This window comes from Siphateles boraxobius, unplaced genomic scaffold (assembly GCF_051911475.1).
Source record: "Siphateles boraxobius isolate OS27281-9 unplaced genomic scaffold, OSU_SipBor_1 86, whole genome shotgun sequence".
Lineage (NCBI taxonomy): Eukaryota > Metazoa > Chordata > Actinopteri > Cypriniformes > Leuciscidae > Siphateles > Siphateles boraxobius.
In genome coordinates this window covers 9,064,913-9,082,501 of record NW_027509215.1, presented here as the reverse complement: position 1 = coordinate 9,082,501, position 17,589 = coordinate 9,064,913, and the positions used below count along the sequence as shown (strand labels likewise).

Sequence of the window (17,589 nt, the reverse complement as noted above, 5' to 3'; positions counted from 1 at the left end):
CGCTCTTTGACATCAACAGTTAAAGATGTGGAATGTGTTTCTCCTAAACTATGCACAATAGAGTGACATATTTTTGAAGGCCAAAACTATGCACTTCGTCCTGAAGTCAATGGGTTTTGGTTAATCGCCTGAAATAAGTCATATGGCGACGTTTTATTCTACAACATAAAAATCATCGGTAATACCCTCTTGTGATTTTTTTAAAGTATTGGCTTATCTTGAAAGGCGGTTGCTAACAAGTGTCTAAATAAAGAGGTTGTCAGGACATTTAGACCCAGATTTACTAAACAAGACAAAATTTACTTCTGCCGATTGGTTTTAGGCTTCAAAATTCATAAAAGTTGTGTTGAGATTTAAGATAGTATGTAAGAATCATAAACTTTATAATAAACTTATTTTCTGCATTAATCCAAAGGAAAAATCCTATTGCATTTTGTCAAGGTAATCAGGGTGATGCGAACAAACAGGTTGGCCTACAAAAGTATACACAGTAGTCAGCATTTGAAGTGGATCAAAAAAGTTCATTGGATCAAAGACCGGGTTTGTTCAAAATTCATGTATAACTTTAATGTAAGGTTTTGATCCACTTCAAATGTTGACTATACTGTATATATATGAACACTGCAGCGCTCTTTCGATTGCATTCGGCATTGTTTTCTACGAGACCTGCGACCCTATTATCGGGTCATGACCCAGCAGTTGAGCACCTTTATAATGTGCTTTATAATATCATAACTTTACGGTTGGGTTGGTTAGTTGTTTTTCTACTGGATGGGAGTGTTTAAGAGAGGACGGGTGTAAACAGGAGGAAGGAGGTTGTTGTTGAGGCTGAGTAGCGGTTTGTGTGGCGAGAAGGGTTATGCTCACACACCGCCCTGAGAGGAAGCCCATACAACACACACACACACACACACACACTTACATCAATAACAGATTTCTTACATCCAGATTTACTTAGGAATTCAATACAAACAAGCCATTGTCCCAATACAGTGTTGCCTGTGATTTGACACTGCTGAAATATTGTTGCATCACTACAATGGCTTCAGAATAGGTGCTTTTCCTACTTTTATAATTGTTTCCAGATGAATGTCTCTAGCAAATGGTGCATTGAGTGTTTTCTTGAACCTCGCACTTATCATCTGTTTACAAAGGGCTGGTCTCGGCATCAGACGGGCCGCTCACTGATGCATATTCACACTGATTCCTGATGCATGCTTGCACGCAAATGTGCAAAGCACTTTCCTCATCTGGCAAACTCTTTAATTGTTCTGCCTGGAAACAAATGTGTGTTTGCAAGGTGCCAGGTTGATATAGACTAGTTTATGGCTTTCTTTATTCAATGCATTGTGTTTGATCACAAGTCATTAGAATCTGAAAGTAATCAGGCCGTGCATGTTTAGTTTTAATTTTGCATTTCATTTTGAACTTTATATAATCTGATATATGCAGATTTGTCTTGCATTTATGACCAACCAAATCTGGTAAAAAATCATGCTGATTTTTTTTCTCTGGGATGCATCTGTCATTTACTTTAATGAGTTTACAGGCGGAATATGACCTTTTTTTAATGGGACGGACACGATGGTGTATCCCGGTAATGAGCAACCACTTCTAATGTGGTTTCTTCATAAATGGCCAGTTCTTGGAAAGAAGTGTCGACTAGATTTATGCTGTTAGTCAGATGTGAAACTAACAGAGAGCTGTCATGCAAATCTGCAACGTTGAAGCCAAATGGGCCCGTTGAAATGCATCCTGGGATTGACTCCACACACATCTGCTGCACGTCATGCCTACACACACACACACACATGATGATGAAATCCCTCCTAAGGCACATGCATTAACAGTTGTGTGGTGTTTCTCCCGTGTGTTGCTATAGTTTTCCTACGCACATGTCTTTCCTCTTAACCTCCTCCATCTGTCAGTGTTTACACTTTCACTTTTTCCAGGAGAAATTCAAGCATGTTTTCTTTCAGGTTTATTATCTTCCGTGTATTTTCCTTTCAGAGGGACGTGGAGCGGGGAGAAGATTCCCTCAGGCTCCTTAATTGTGAGATATTTCTGATATTTACACATCAGACTCTTTAGTATGACCAGTTTTGAAACCTTTGTAGTCAGAAAGAGAAGAAAACAGAAGGAAATATCGGGCACCTGTTATGTGAGGATGATACGATCTGATCGGGTGGGACCAAATTGTTATTGGTCTTAAGTATGTTTTTATTGTGAATGTTGATGACAGTTTAGTTACAACATATTTTATGCACTACTGATGAAGAATATTTATCAAGTTTGTTGAACAATCCTTCTCATTTAGCTAGTTTATGAAGCAACAAAACTACATTTCCCATCATTCTCTGTGGCAAGAACAGATGAAACATTATGTAAACAAAATGATTAATGTTTTGTTCTACAATACAAATATCTAAACATTCTTAAACCAAAACACATTTCCTTGCGAAGCAAATTGACTTAAGATATTATAGTGTAATTTTTCATACACTTTGTATTGGTACAATATCGGTAGTATACTGTATGTAAATGAACAATGTTTTACACGAGTAGGTTTATCAATGAAAAATGCTTTAGCCTAAAACACTGTGGTCATTGAGATGTTGACTAAACACTTGAGGTTTTTATTTTATTTTACATCACCGCATTCTCTCTGTTTTTACAATTCTTTGCGCCTTTAGCCGCTATCTACAATGTGCCGGAAACCGAAAGTAACTCACTCCCGCCAAACGTTTACTCTTTGAATTCTTGCACCTGGGAACAGTACAATTGACACCATAATGACTATAAGTTTGCTAAGAAGTATTTCCTGCTGTATATATAGCACGGTGGTATTTGACTCTGGTAAGCCTATCTATAGCAGACCGGTGGGCGGGGCCTTGGACCCAACATGCCCAGTGCATTATGGGTGTTGAAGTTTTTCTACCCTGAAGTTGAAGTGGCAAAAGGAAAGATCTCTCAGATTTCTCTAGTCAGGTAGCACCAATTTAATACAAGTGCCTCTCAACTATTTTAACGTTTATAGTCTACTGGAGGCGAGCTTGTTGAGAACCCAAGTGCAGTTTATTAACAAAACAATCCATGGCGTGGCATGAAACAAGAACATAGACTAGACATGAGGCTTACAAACAGCGGTTACACAAAACAATCAATACTAGAAAAAGACACAGGGCAAACATGAGAACTTTACAACTAGACAAGGGACACCTGTGAACAATGAACCAATGACAACATGACACATCAGACAAGGGAACACATGGCAGGGTCACATGACTTGAACAAGGGATCACATGACATGCATGAAACAGGAACAAGGAACAAACCCAAAACGGTAAAGGCAGCCAAGTTTTATTGAAAGCCTATTAAATACCACTTTAAGTCTTGTTTTCTGAAAAATGTATCAAAATGAAGTGAGTTTGTGAAAAAACATCTGCCAAAGAGGTCAGAAAAATGATTTCAAAAAGCTTAATTTAAATTCTTTTTCTTACCCAATCGTTTTTCTTACCCCATGTCAGTATATATATATATATATTTTTTTAATAGGATAACTTAGTAAGTTTAATTTGCTATGCATAAATCTTTTTAGTTTGCTGATGGATCAATACACACTCCATTGCAGTCGGACAATCTGATTGGACCTTGTGATTTTCAAGAAGTGCTTTCCAGCTTTGTGGACCTTTTGTCCAGGACAAAAGATGTGAGTGCTTTGTTTCTTGTTGTTTACACCTAAATTTAGCATAATCTCAACCTGTCAGAGCACTTCATGTGATTTTTCTTCAGTTGAATGTTCTTTTAAGAACTGGGCTGAGCAACGGGCCTCTTTGTGTGTGAATGAGACTCATGTCCATTTGAGTTCATGATGAATAATGAGAACTAACCGTTTACACGCCCTCAATATCTTCTCATGTGACTCATAACATGAGCTGAGATTTTATATTTCTCCATGTGAAGTTTACATTCGTGACTTAAACTGATTTAACTAATGACCAACAGCTGCTTGAAGTTAAAAATGTTAAAAATAAAGGTTCTTCGGTGATTTTTCAAAGAGTATCTGAGCATGTTTGACAAAGCAAATATGGTTTTAATTAGGTCCCATTAGTTATTACATTAACCCACGAGAAATACATTTGCTACAGCATTTATTCATCTTTGTTAACATTAGTAAACAAAATGTTCCTTGTTATTTCATCTTAGTTCAGGTCCATTCAAAATGTGAATAGATACAATGTTTAATTTTAATAATATATAAGTATACATATGTTGAAATTAATATTAACTAAGATTAATTAATTCTTAAGAATTACTGTTTGTTAGTTCTGGTCAACTAATGTAGTCCTCATGAAATCAAAATTAGTATGAATTTCATACTTTTAGTATGAATATAGCCTTAATGTTATCTATAAGCTATTGCTTCAAAACAATGATAAAATTCACATTTAGAAGATATAAGCGTTCAAAACTTAGTCTCTCTCTTCCTCCAATGTAGATCAATGATTTTGATGACATCACTCATCAGATTTTCTGTCCAATCAAATGCCCTCTAGAATCTGAAGCTCCGCCCCCTGCATTATAAATAGACGCTGAAGCTGCGGTTAAAATCGGTCACTTCTTCACACATTTGCTGTTTTCCACATGGTGAATTGCACATAGTGCACTATATAGGGGATAGGTAACGCTTCAGACAGTGTAAACATGCTTTCCATTGTGGCGAATGAAGTCTGGTTTCACGTTAGTGTCACATGATCCGCCGCAGCTCCGATCCAGAGACACGATACACAGAGCTCAGAACCATTTGAATTCTGCACAGAATAATGTATATTAATGTATTTTAGGAGATCAGGAGAAACGGTTAGAGATTAGGAGGAAACTGGAGCTTTACTGAACTCAACAGTGATATAAACGAAACTCTATTGGCTATTTAAAAAAAGGGGAGGGGCTGTTCGATATGCCCCGCCCTCTCTTACCGTTTCAGTCGAAATTACGTCAACACATTAAATAATGCTGTGCGTTTCAAGCCACTTCAGTGCATTGAATTCAGTGTGTTATTTGTGAAGTTTACTATCTGTGAACTACACTGAATTTTGTTTTAGTGTAGATTCAGCAAAGACCCCTCTTTTCCTCAAGATACATTTTGACTGTTTTTGAGTTGACTTGCTTGAATATAAAATAGCATAGGACTTTTAATACTTACGGTTAGAGGTTTGATCACATTACTCAGCCTTAATGGGCAATAGAATTAGTGATCCGTGACTTGGCATTGACTCTTACAAGGCGTCAGGTTGTAAAAGCCTTTAGAAGAGTGTAATGTGCTTGCAGGTGATTGATGGATTTGACGGCATGCTGTGCGGTTTAACGTTGGCTGTGTGACGCTCATACATGTACTTTCAGAAGTGCTCCTCAGAGGAAGCGGCAGAGAAAGTGTGTGATTGCAAAACAGCTGCAGCGTCCACCGCACACACACTTACACGGCCTGAAAGATGACTCAACAGGTTTCATACATTGACTTGAGGTTTTATTAAGATTTAAAATGGAGCGGATAACAGGAAGCTTTAAAAGCTCTTCAGGTCACACCTGATGTTGTCAGATATTTCCATCTCACCTCAACGGCTGGGAGTGTTCATTTATCAGTCATTACAGCGTCTAAAACTGCTGAGCCTGTCATTTCTACCAACAGAAACAGCTTCACTCTCTATTCTATCTTTATTACTCCATTTCTGTTCCTTTTTGTGTCTGTACCAACAATGAGGAAATTGATATTGGTCTTGCATATAGACTTCAATAGTTTTATTTAGGTATCAACTTTGTTTTTCCTAAAAATGTTTTGTAGCAATTTGGTCTTGGAAGAATTTGATGAGAAATGTAAGCTGAATATTTTTGAAACATTGAACTCTTTTCTGAAAGTCATGACTCATCTGTTTCTGAAAGTCTTCTGTTACACTGAAACTAAATTTGGTAGTATTTCCTTTGAAACAATTTTCACTCAATAAATTGCTTGTCAATTTTAACAAATAATTACAAAGAGACTGCAAGGAACACGTTCAATTAAACGTGATATTTTGAAGTTGAAAGCATACTCGAATAATCTTTGTTTTATTTACAACTTTAAAAAATGTTTTTGTCTTTTTGTTTGATTTCCAAATACTTTTTTTTTGCTTCATATCTCTCTATTACACCTGTTGCACATCCTCTCCATTTTGTTCCTTGCGGCAAAAAGCTTATTTGTGCAAAATATGAATATTGTTATAGTATATGTAAGTATGCATGTTCAGACCAAAGCCACTAAAATGCAGATCATGATTATGATATTCAGCAACATGGCAATCATCAAAAGCAGCACTAGCCAGTATAAACCAGCATGGAAAAGTATGGTTTTGATGAGAAAGATAAGTTAGTTAACGTGGTAACACTTTACTTAAAGCCTTTATTCATTACGCATTATAAAGGTATTCATAATGCACATCATAGTGAATTATATCTTATCATAAATAATTGTGACTAAAGTTAAACTGCATTATAATATTCACAGATTTCTTGTTACATCTAAAATTGGTTGTTTGTCACATTTTAATGCACTATACCTTATAAAGGTGTATAATAACTGAGGTTACAAGTATTCATGGGACCTTGCAATGCGTTATTATGATGCATGAAAAGCATAATTAATGCATTAAAATATGCTAGTAATGTATTGTACATAAAGGCTTTAGATTAGTGAACACTATTCACTTATTAGCATGCATATTGGCTGTTTCTTAGTGCTTATAAAGCACATATCAATGCATGACCATATTCTAAATCCCTTAACCCATACCTACACATAACCAATAACAACTATCTTACATACTATCAACTATCTTACATAAGCAGTAATCAGGAGTTTATTGAGGGAAAACTCCTAGTTAACAGTGAATATGTGTTACCTATAAAAGTAATCAGGCATGTATTTTTTTCAGACCGCAGCCGCTAAAATGCACATTACACCATGATTATGACTTTCAAGCTTATAAGCCAGCATGGAAAATCATGCTTTTTCTAATGAAAGTCAGTTGGTGTTTTTTAATAGAACAGGATGCACTTTTGATGCTTCTTTTTCCTAGTGAAAACAACTGAGAAGCAGATTTGCAGTCTGAAATCTCCCATGAGATGCTGTTCCTGCACTCCTTGGTTTGATGATTTACATATCTCCCATCTGTATTGAGAGCATCTCTGTGGCCCAGTGTGGGCGTTGAGGGTGGCCTGGGACGATTTTTACAGCATGTGTAAAAATGTTGGCGTTGAACGAAGCCACAGACATGAGAGTGTGATTCACTTTCCTCTGTGCATGTGGCTTAATAAACATCTGAATACATAAACACAAGGTACCCCTCGCTTATTCTACGCCGACCCCATCATCAGACGGCCATTTTTAGAGCGGGCCGGAAACATCTCGCTTGGGTGTGGCGCGTTACTAGAATCCCACTAATGACGGGTTGGTGGGGGATTGTTCTAATCTAGCTAACCCAAAGTTTAAGGAACTTTCCTTCTAACTTTTAGATGGAAAAGACTCAAATGAACGTTTCCCAAGCGCACACATACCGTACGTCCTCTCGACGCGACCACCAGGAGAGAAAATGGATGTAAAGTAAGCGTGCGTTCCTTTAAATATCAGGCCACCCACTCAAAGACTAACAGAGTAACATCCTGAACGTGTGTATTTAAAGGTGAACTCTTTCTGTCTTGGGTTTGCTCGTGTATTAATAATTTTATGAGAAGTACTTCAGAAGTCTCAGAGGAATATGTGCATGTGGAGTTCAATGTGCAATTCTAAACTTAATTGCAAAAATATACTGCAGATTGCTAGTAAGGAAACCGTTTTTAGTTGTTTTGAATGGTTTTAAAGGGATAGTTCACCCCGAAATGAAAATATGTCATCTTTTATTCTTGTTGCACATTATTTTCTGTAGAACACAAAAGGAGATGTTCATCAGTGTGTCTTTTTTGGTCTTTTCCCACATTTTATTACAAACAAGCACCATAAAAATAAATGCTGTCCAAACTGACTGTAAAGACATTTATAATGTTACTAAATATTTCTATTTCAAATATATGAACTTTCTATTTATCAAAGAATTCTGAAAAGAAATGCATCACAGTTTCCTCAAAAATAGGAAGCAGCACAACTGTTTTTTAACATTGATAATAATATATGCTGAATTTATTAAGGCTAACACATGACTTCAGAAGATTGTTTGTCCTTTTTGGAGCTGCCAGTATAAATCATCATTCAATGTCAATGTATGGCAAAGCACGTCACCTGACATTCTGAAGAAAATATGGAATCTTGTTTTCGCCACTGAATAAAAAAATAAAAAAGGCTCAATTGCGACTTTTTATCTCACAGTTCTGACTTTTTTTCTTTGAATTGTGTGATATAAACTCGAAATTGTGAGTTATAAAGTCATAATTGTGAGATATTAAGTCGCAATTGACAGTTATAAAGTCATAATTGTGGGATATAAAGTCATAATTGTGGGTTATGAAATAATAATTGTGAGATATAAAGTCATAATTGTGAAAAAAAGTTAGAATTGTCATTAAATTAAAAAATTTAAAAAATTCATGTTGTGGCGGAAACAAGCTTCCATAAGAAAACCATTTGAAACAACATAAACAACATTCATTTTAATGCATTAAATTAAATCAATAATGGACACACTTTAGTTTAGGGTCCAATTCTCACTATTAACTAACTAACTAACAATAAGCTATACGTTTTGCCTTAGTAAACTCCTAATCACTGCTTATTAATAGTTAGTAAGGTTGTTAAGTTTAGGTATTGGGTGGATTAAGGGATGTAGAATATAGTCATGCAGAATAAGGCATTAATATGTGCTTTATAAGTACTAATAAACAGCCAATATCCTAGTAATATGCATGCTAATAAACTATGAATAGTGAGAACTGGACCATAAACTAAAGTGTTAGCTGAATAATACATTTCTTTTCTCATTTTTATTGGTCCCACCTATTATTAGTTTCCTTTAACCTAATTTACCAACATTTAAACTAATCATTTGATATAATGCACTTATTGTGCACATAAATGTTTTTACATTTATAAAAATACCTGCATGTAATTACCGCTAATTTCTGTAATGACATCTATAATTACATGTTGACCCTTAAACCTTCCTATACCACAAAATCTGTTCCTAACCTTACCCGTATCTCACCTCAATAGCAGCACAAAAACACATATTTTTTTACACATAATAGTTAAAGACACCTAATATAAAATGTGACCTTTTTTTAGACAATCACAATTCAACCTGCTGTCAAGGTGACCGTGCATTTTCCGAACATGGCGTTTATGTCATCATCCGCTTTTAGCCGAGGTGACTCACGGTGTTGGAGTCGTAAGTACCCATGATTCCTACACGCCGGGCTTTTCTTGGAATGTGTTCGGCTGTAGGATTGTTCCCTTTCCTGACCCTCGGCAGTTCTTTTGTCTCCGGAGCGGCGCGTGCTAATTACAGAAATCCTCTTTCACTCCCATAAAGAAAGGGGCTGGGGATATTTTTGGGGCCTGTAGCTATGCTTTACTCTTGCATAAATGACAGGAAGATGCTGACACATAATTGTACCATTCTGAAATGCCCCACATGCAAGACGCCAAGTCAATTCCAAAAGCTTAATTGAGTAAAATGCCACGAGTCAATTGTAGCCTTACAAGGTGATGTTATCGCAGACCGAAATTTGCAGATTAAACCACATGACCTCAGCGCTTGCAGCCAGACCAGCTTTTTACTGACTTCATTACTTATGAAGGCCTTAAAGGGATAGTTCCCCCAAAAATCAACATTCTGTCATCATTTACTCACCCTCAGTGTTTTGTTTTGTGAAAGTGAATGTTGTTTTGTGTTCCATGGAAGAAAGAAAGGGTTTGGAACAATAAAAGGGTGAGTAAATGATGACAGAATGTTAATTTTGGGTGAAATATCCCTTTAAACACACATAAACAGGGCTTGACATTAACAGTCGCCAAATGCGGGTGTATTTCAGCAGTGGTGTGTAACGCTGTCACTCCTGCTAGACACTTTGGTGGCTTAATTATAAACATTTTTCAATTGTAATCTTTTAAAAAAGGCATCTGAAATAATAAACTAAGTGCAATGTAGTGTTGTCAAAAATATAGATTTTTCGATACATATCGATACTGAAATATCGTGATACATGATAACAGCTGCTCTTTCTCTCTCTCTCTCTCTCTCTCTCTCTCTCTCTCTCTCTCCGAAAGCGTGTGACACACAAACCCGCTTCTCCTCACTCACTCACTTCATTTGCTCCAGCTTTACAGATTTGAAGTTTTTTCGCTGCTTATTGCGCTTAAACAGTCAAATACACACAAAATAAATGTCAAAATGCCGGTTTTGGCGAGTATTAACGTAAACACATCAGTCAGTTGTGTTTTAAGTGAACGTAAACAGTTGAGAAAGAAAACACACGTGTAACAGTATAATGGATCCGTGCGTCAGGACTTAAAGTGACAGCAGCCTAATATTCCTGCTGTCAAATTATAATATAATATTCAAAATATCTATATGACAGGTTTTCCTCATGGTATTGATGTTAAAATTGCGGCTGAAAATACTGAGTGGCTCGTAACTTTGGAAAACCACTAGCCACAGTGGCTGATGAGCAAAAAAGTGAAAGTCAAGCCCTGGATGTAAAGTCCTGTCTCACTGTCTTACAGTTGTGTTCAGAATCTATAGCATACCTTCATGCTGTTATTTTAGCAGTGTGCAGTATACATTACTGTTCAAAAGTTTGGGGTCAGTCAGGTAAAAAAAAAAAAAAGTATACTTTTATTTATCAAAGATGCAATACATTGATCCAAAAATTACAGTAAAGACATTTATAATGTTACACAAAAAAATCAGTTTCAAATGAACGCTTTTCTATTGAACTTGAGAATCCTGAAATCAGCAAACTATATTAGAAATATTTCTGAAGGATCATGTGACACTGAAGACTGGAGTAATGATGCTGAACATTCAGCTCTGATCACAGAAATAAATTACATTTTAAAATACAGTATATTCACATTGAAAACAGTTATTTTAAACTCTAATAATATTTCACATTTTTCCTACTATATTTTTGATCAAATAAATGCAGCCTTGGTGAGCATAAGAGACTTGACATAAAACATAAAAAATCTGGTAACACTTTATTTTGATTGTCCCTTTTGCAACATGTCAACTAACTTTCATTAGAGTATTAGTAGACTGTCTGATTAATATCTGCAAACTCCTTAATGTGATGCTCCTCCAACAGAAATATACTGACTATAAGTAACTTTACAACTATATGTCAACTTATTCTAACCCTAACCCTATACCAGTCTACTAATACTCCACTAATACTCTAATGAGAGTTAGTAGACATGTAAGTGTGACGCTACTTATAGTCAACAGAATGTTAAAGGGATCATCAAAATATAAAGTGAAACCAAAAATCTTACCGACCCCAAACTTTTTGTGTATACTGTGCGTATTACACAACTCGATTTTCTTTGTATATTATTTGATCAGATCAAAAGAGTTGTTTTATTACACAAAACTGCACTACAGATTGACACATAAACACAAAAGCAGTACTATTTATATATACTAAGGCTTCTATACTCAATGAAATGGTAAGAACATGGTAAAACGACATGGGTAACAGTGTTTGCTGCCCAAAATCTCTGTTTCCTTTCTTTTAATGGGCCCAAAGGATGACCTGACCACGCTATAGGCGAATGGCATCTGCCCATGAGAACATCTGTGTGTTTTGTGAGTCAGTTTTTCTGCCCTGTGTTCACAGCAAGTGCTTGTGAAGTGACTCAGAGACGCGGTGTAACTCAGCATAGGTCTGCAGTTCCTCTGAGCTGGTGTGAGATCCGCGAGCGCTTCGTCTTTTATACCGCCGCTCAAAATAACCTCCCTCCCATTGGCTGAGAAAAGCCCTTTCGTTGAATCACACCAAGCCAATTAGACAGTGACACTTCCTGGCCTGTGAAAAGATGTTTCCTGTAGATATACGGCGCTGGACAGAGAACGAGCTGCAATCTCCCGGCGTTTTCCTGGACCTCGCTCTCGTTGTACAAACACACTCTTAGTTATGCAGACCGTGGACATGAAAGCATTATTATTGACTGTTTATGTTCCAGGAATAATTGGAGGCCCTTTTTTTCATGCATCACTATTACTAACACTTATAGTGACCAAACTTCTTACACTAAGTATTAACCTAAAGCATATTTCTTAGGCCTCTAAAGGATCAAAACTTTACTGATAAACCTGTTGCACACAATACATGCATTCTGTAGTCTGGTTGATATTTCATACTTTTATAGCAAGTAAAAGGCCTTTTATTATTTTTGCTGTGAAATCTGCACTGATTTTTATACAGTTAATGTAAGAATAACTTTTAAATTAGTAATATTTCAAGATGAACACTTACTGGAGTGTATCAGCTTAGGTTTATTTGATTATTCATGTAATGTGTTAAAATGTGAGTCTCAAATATGATCATCAGGTTTTTGAGGAAGGTTTATTTGTTCAACTCTCAATCATCATTGTATTGCATTGCAGTTTTCAGGCTTTACAGGATTAAAGTTGGCGACAGCGTTTGTGCTTCTGACATGAATCTTTTTTTTTCAAATCATGTTTTTGGTTATTATTTTAACAGCCAAACTAATTATAATTACATTGTATTTTTATACCTTGATAAAAAAAATTAAGACAAACTTTGATGTTGTCTTGAGAAAAACTGAACAGAAAGTTTTCAGTTTTAAAGCTTAAAGTTTAAAGGTTTTGAAGGCAATACAGTATATCAGAAAACAGACTGATAGGCAGATACAGTATATACAATAGATGGATGGATGGATGTATGGATAGATGGATAGATAGATAGATAGATAGATAGATAGATAGATAGATAGATAGATAGATAGATAGATAGATAGATAGATAGATAGATAGATAGATAGATAGATAGATAGATAGATAGATAGATAGATAGATAGATAGATGGAACGATAGATAGATAGATAGACAGATAGATAGATAGACAGAGATAGATAGAAAGATAGATAGATAGATAGATAGATAGATAGATAGATAGATAGATAGATAGATAGATAGATAGATGGAATGATAGATAGATAGATAGATAGATAGATAGATAGATAGATAGATAGATAGATAGATAGATAGATAGATAGATAGATAGATAGATAGATAGATGGAACGATAGATAGATAGATAGACAGATAGATAGATAGACAGAGATAGATAGAAAGATAGATAGATAGATAGATAGACAGAGATAGATAGAAAGATAGATAGATAGATAGATAGATAGATAGATAGATAGATAGATGGAATGATAGATAGATGGAATGATAGATAGATGGAATGATAGATAGATGGAACGATAGATAGATAGATAGATAGATAGATAGATAGATAGATAGATAGATAGATAGATAGATAGATAGATAGATGGAATGATAGATAGATAGATAGATAGATAGATAGATAGATAGATAGATAGATAGATAGATAGATAGATAGATAGATAGATAGATAGATGGAATGATAGATAGATGGAATGATAGATAGATGGAACGATAGATAGATGGAACGATAGATAGATAGATAGATAGATAGATAGATAGATAGATAGATAGATAGATAGATAGATAGATAGATAGATAGATAGATAGATGGAATGATAGATAGATGGAATGATAGATAGATGGAACGATAGATAGATGGAATGATAGATAGATGGAATGATAGATAGATGGAATGATAGATAGATAGATAGATGGAACGATAGATAGATGGAACGATAGATAGATGGAACGATAGATAGATAGATAGATAGATAGATAGATAGATAGATAGATAGATAGATAGATAGATAGATAGATAGATAGATGGAACGATAGATAGATAGATAGATAGATAGATAGACAGATAGATAGATAGATAGATAGATAGATAGATAGATAGATAGATAGATAGATAGATAGATAGATAGATAGATAGATAGATAGATGGAACGATAGATAGATAGATGGAACGATAGATAGATAGATAGATAGATAGATAGATAGATAGATAGATAGATAGATAGATAGATAGATAGATAGATAGATAGATAGATAGATAGATAGATAGATAGATAGATAGATAGATAGATAGATAAAAAGAAAGAAAGAAAGAAAGTCTGTCGTTTGCTCTGGACGGTTTGTTCTACAGGAAGTCACACACACACAAACTCACAGTAAGTTTGTATGTGTTTAAACAGCGACACGTTCATGCTTTCACATGCGTGTCGAGACACTTCCTCTGTTTGTTACTGAACAGTGGAAACATTGTCCCTGAACAAACACACACGTCTCGTGACCTCACACACGTTCGCCGTGTTTAGACAACAGTAGGTCAGATCAGAAATACCACTCTGGTTGTGTTCACAATACATCATGCTACTCCTGCTATTTTTGCAGTATGTACAGGATACTGTGTTGCTGCCTATGAGATCGCATACTCTATAGTAGGTACTACATTTGGTTTTAAGCTCACTTCACGACTGTTAAAAAAGTACATATATACGTACTACATCCGTCATGTTGTCATTGTCATGTAACCTACTGTCAGTTGCATTGCTTCACCTCCTTCATCAATCCTCCCCCGTGGCCTCATGGGATAGTAAAGTGTCCATAGAATTACTTTTTTATAGTTTTTTTTTATATTCAGATGCAGCACTCGTGTTCTTTATGCATAAAATATCCAGATTGAAGGTGCCGTTTCCCACAATGCAACACTCAACCTCTTTTTCTTTTTCTTTTTTGATGAACCGAAGGCAATATCTCCTTATTGACTCATTGTTTGATCAGAATACCAAAATTTAAGTAATTTTTTCCCCCCCACAAAGTTGGAGTTAAAAAAGCAAAAAAACTAAATTTATTCCCGAGGTGTTAACGCAAGAACACACACTGAATTAACTTAATGATGTGATATGCAACAGTGTATTGTTTGAACCGCTTATCTCTACATACTATGTTTTAACAATGGCATGTTGTACTTAACTAGAAGGTAGTTTTTTATTTATTTATTTTGTTTATGCATCGCAAACAGCACAAAAAGTCTAACATCACCAGTGCTCATATTAGTGGTAACACTTTACAATAAAGGTTTATTTGTTAACTGCTTAAATTAACACAAACTAACAATAAACAGCATCTAATAATCTTAGTTAATGTTAATCTCAGCGTTTACAAATTCATTTTAAGATCAAAAGATGTTGTATCTGTTAATATTAATGTACTGAACTAACATGAACATGAACATTTATATTAATTATCATTAAGAAAGGCTAATTAATAACATAAAATCATATTGCTCATTGTTAGTACATGTTAGTTAATGCATAATATTAACAAATGAGACCTTATTGTAAAGTGATACAATGTTGGTAATGGGATGAAACTTGTAACTCTAACATTTATTTTATTTTATTTTATTTTTGGACAGTACAATTTATTTTCTTTTGTGCTGTTTGCTAAGTGAAACATCACTATTACTAGTGCTCACATTAGTGCTATTGATGTAATGAAACCTCTAACACTAACCTCTTTTATTTAGTTTAGTATTTTATTTATTTATTTTATTATTATTATGTGATTAAGCCTCCAGAACTAACCTCTAACATATTATTTTATATTTTACTTTTTTAGAATTATTATTGTTTTGTTGATACTAAAGTGACAAAGTGACTCTCTGAGTCTCAAAGTCTCTCTCTCTCTCTCTCTCTCTCTGTGTGTCTCTCTGTCTCTCTCTCTCTGTCTCTCTCTCTCTCTCTCTCTCTCTCTCTCTCTCTCTCTCTCTCTCTGTCTCTCTGTCTCTCTCTCTCTCTCTCTCTCTCTCTCTCTGTCTCTCTCTCTCTGTCTCTATCTCTCTGTCTCTCTGTCTCTCTCTCTCTCTCTCTCTCTCTCTCTCTCTCTCTCTCTCTCTCTCTCTGTCTCTCTCTCTCTGTCTCTCTGTCTCTCTGTCTCTCTCTCTCTCTCTCTCTCTCTCTCTCTCTCTCTCTCTCTGTCTCTCTGTCTCTCTCTGTCTCTCTCTCTCTCTCTCTCTCTCTCTCTGTCTCTCTCTCTCTCTGTCTCTCTCTCTCTCTCTCTCTCTGTCTCTCTCTCTCTCTGTCTCTCTCTGTCTCTCTCTGTCTCTCTGTCTCTCTCTGTCTCTCTGTCTCTCTCTCTCTCTCTCTCTGTCTCTCTCTCTCTCTCTCTCTCTCTCTGTCTCTCTGTCTCTCTCTGTCTCTCTCTGTCTCTCTCTGTCTCTCTCTGTCTCTCTCTCTCTCTCTCTCTCTCTCTCTCTCTCTCTCATTCCCAGGAATCACTAAACTACGCCGTGTGATGCGACATGATTGTAAAGTCACTGACTTTAACATACATACCCTAGAATGACAACTAATGCTCACTTACTAACTCATTTTTATTAGTTTCATCCAAAACAACTTCCGGCACAAACACGTTTTACGCAACATATAGGGGAGCCGTGGACGTTTACAGTAAGCGGTGACATTAGTCACTCCTACGCTCCCTTGAATTTTCTCTCGAATTCTGTGGTTTTACTTGTGAAAATCGGTGTGTTTAACAACTGCACATTTTCACAAGGTCTTGCGGTGGAATGTTAATTGGATTGTTGTATGCATTATCATTGGTTTGTGCAATGCAGTTTGTGCAAATGTCAGGCACTATGTAATTCTGCCAAAAAAAGATTGTGACACGCGATCAGAACTTGTTTATGCTGGTTTTGTGGAGTCTTATCTCTAGTGTTTAATAGTTGCGGTCGCCGATCATCAAATAACAAAAACAAATACACCAATTACTGTTAATGTGAGCTGTTATGGTTTCTGCGGTAATGAGGTAAACATTAATAAAACACTGGTGATGCAACGGCACCAGATTTAGCTTTTTTTTTTTGTCTTAATCTATTTTAGTTCTGATTTAATAACAGCAGAAAGTGCATTGTCAACTCCGTCAGACATTTGTGTTAATCTCTAGTGCATTAAAGACTAGTGCAACTTTACAGACGAGCAAGACCATAATGAACAACCGATTCATTTTAGTGAATCGATTTGTTTAGGCCGTGATGATTCACGTAAAATAACCTGTTCAAAAAGATCACTAAATCATTTTTATTTCTGCGCAGCATCGTAGGTTTTCTGTTTGGTGAAATATTTACTCAAATTCTGCTTTTTATCAAGTTTTAATTTAGTTACACTAGTTTGGGTTCAGTATGATTTTTACACAGAAGTCTCTTTTGCTCATTACAATGAAATATTATTACTATTTCAAATAACTGTTTTCTATGAGAATATATAGTAGAGTGTAATTTATTCCTGTGATCAAAGCTGAATTTTCAGCATCATTACTCCAGTCTTCAGTGTCACATGATCCTTCAGAAATGATGATTTGCTTCTCAAGAAACATTTCTGATTATTATCAGTTGAAAACAGTTTTGCTGTTTTTTTGAAAAAATT

The 17,589-nt window shown here is 35.6% G+C and overlaps 2 long non-coding RNA genes across 2 annotated transcripts in view; both read left to right on the top strand.

The window, feature by feature from the left end:
* LOC143731373 (uncharacterized) overlaps nt 1-17,589 on the top strand; it is a 315,959-nt gene that overhangs the window by 182,319 nt on the left and 116,051 nt on the right. The window lies entirely within an intron of this gene.
* Nucleotides 3,346-17,589, top strand: part of LOC143731092 (uncharacterized) — a 33,663-nt gene continuing 19,419 nt past the window's right edge. Inside the window, exons 1-2 of the long non-coding RNA XR_013200693.1 lie at nt 3,346-3,453; nt 3,599-3,709. This is a non-coding gene — a long non-coding RNA (uncharacterized LOC143731092). The remainder of the gene's footprint in view (nt 3,454-3,598; nt 3,710-17,589) is intronic.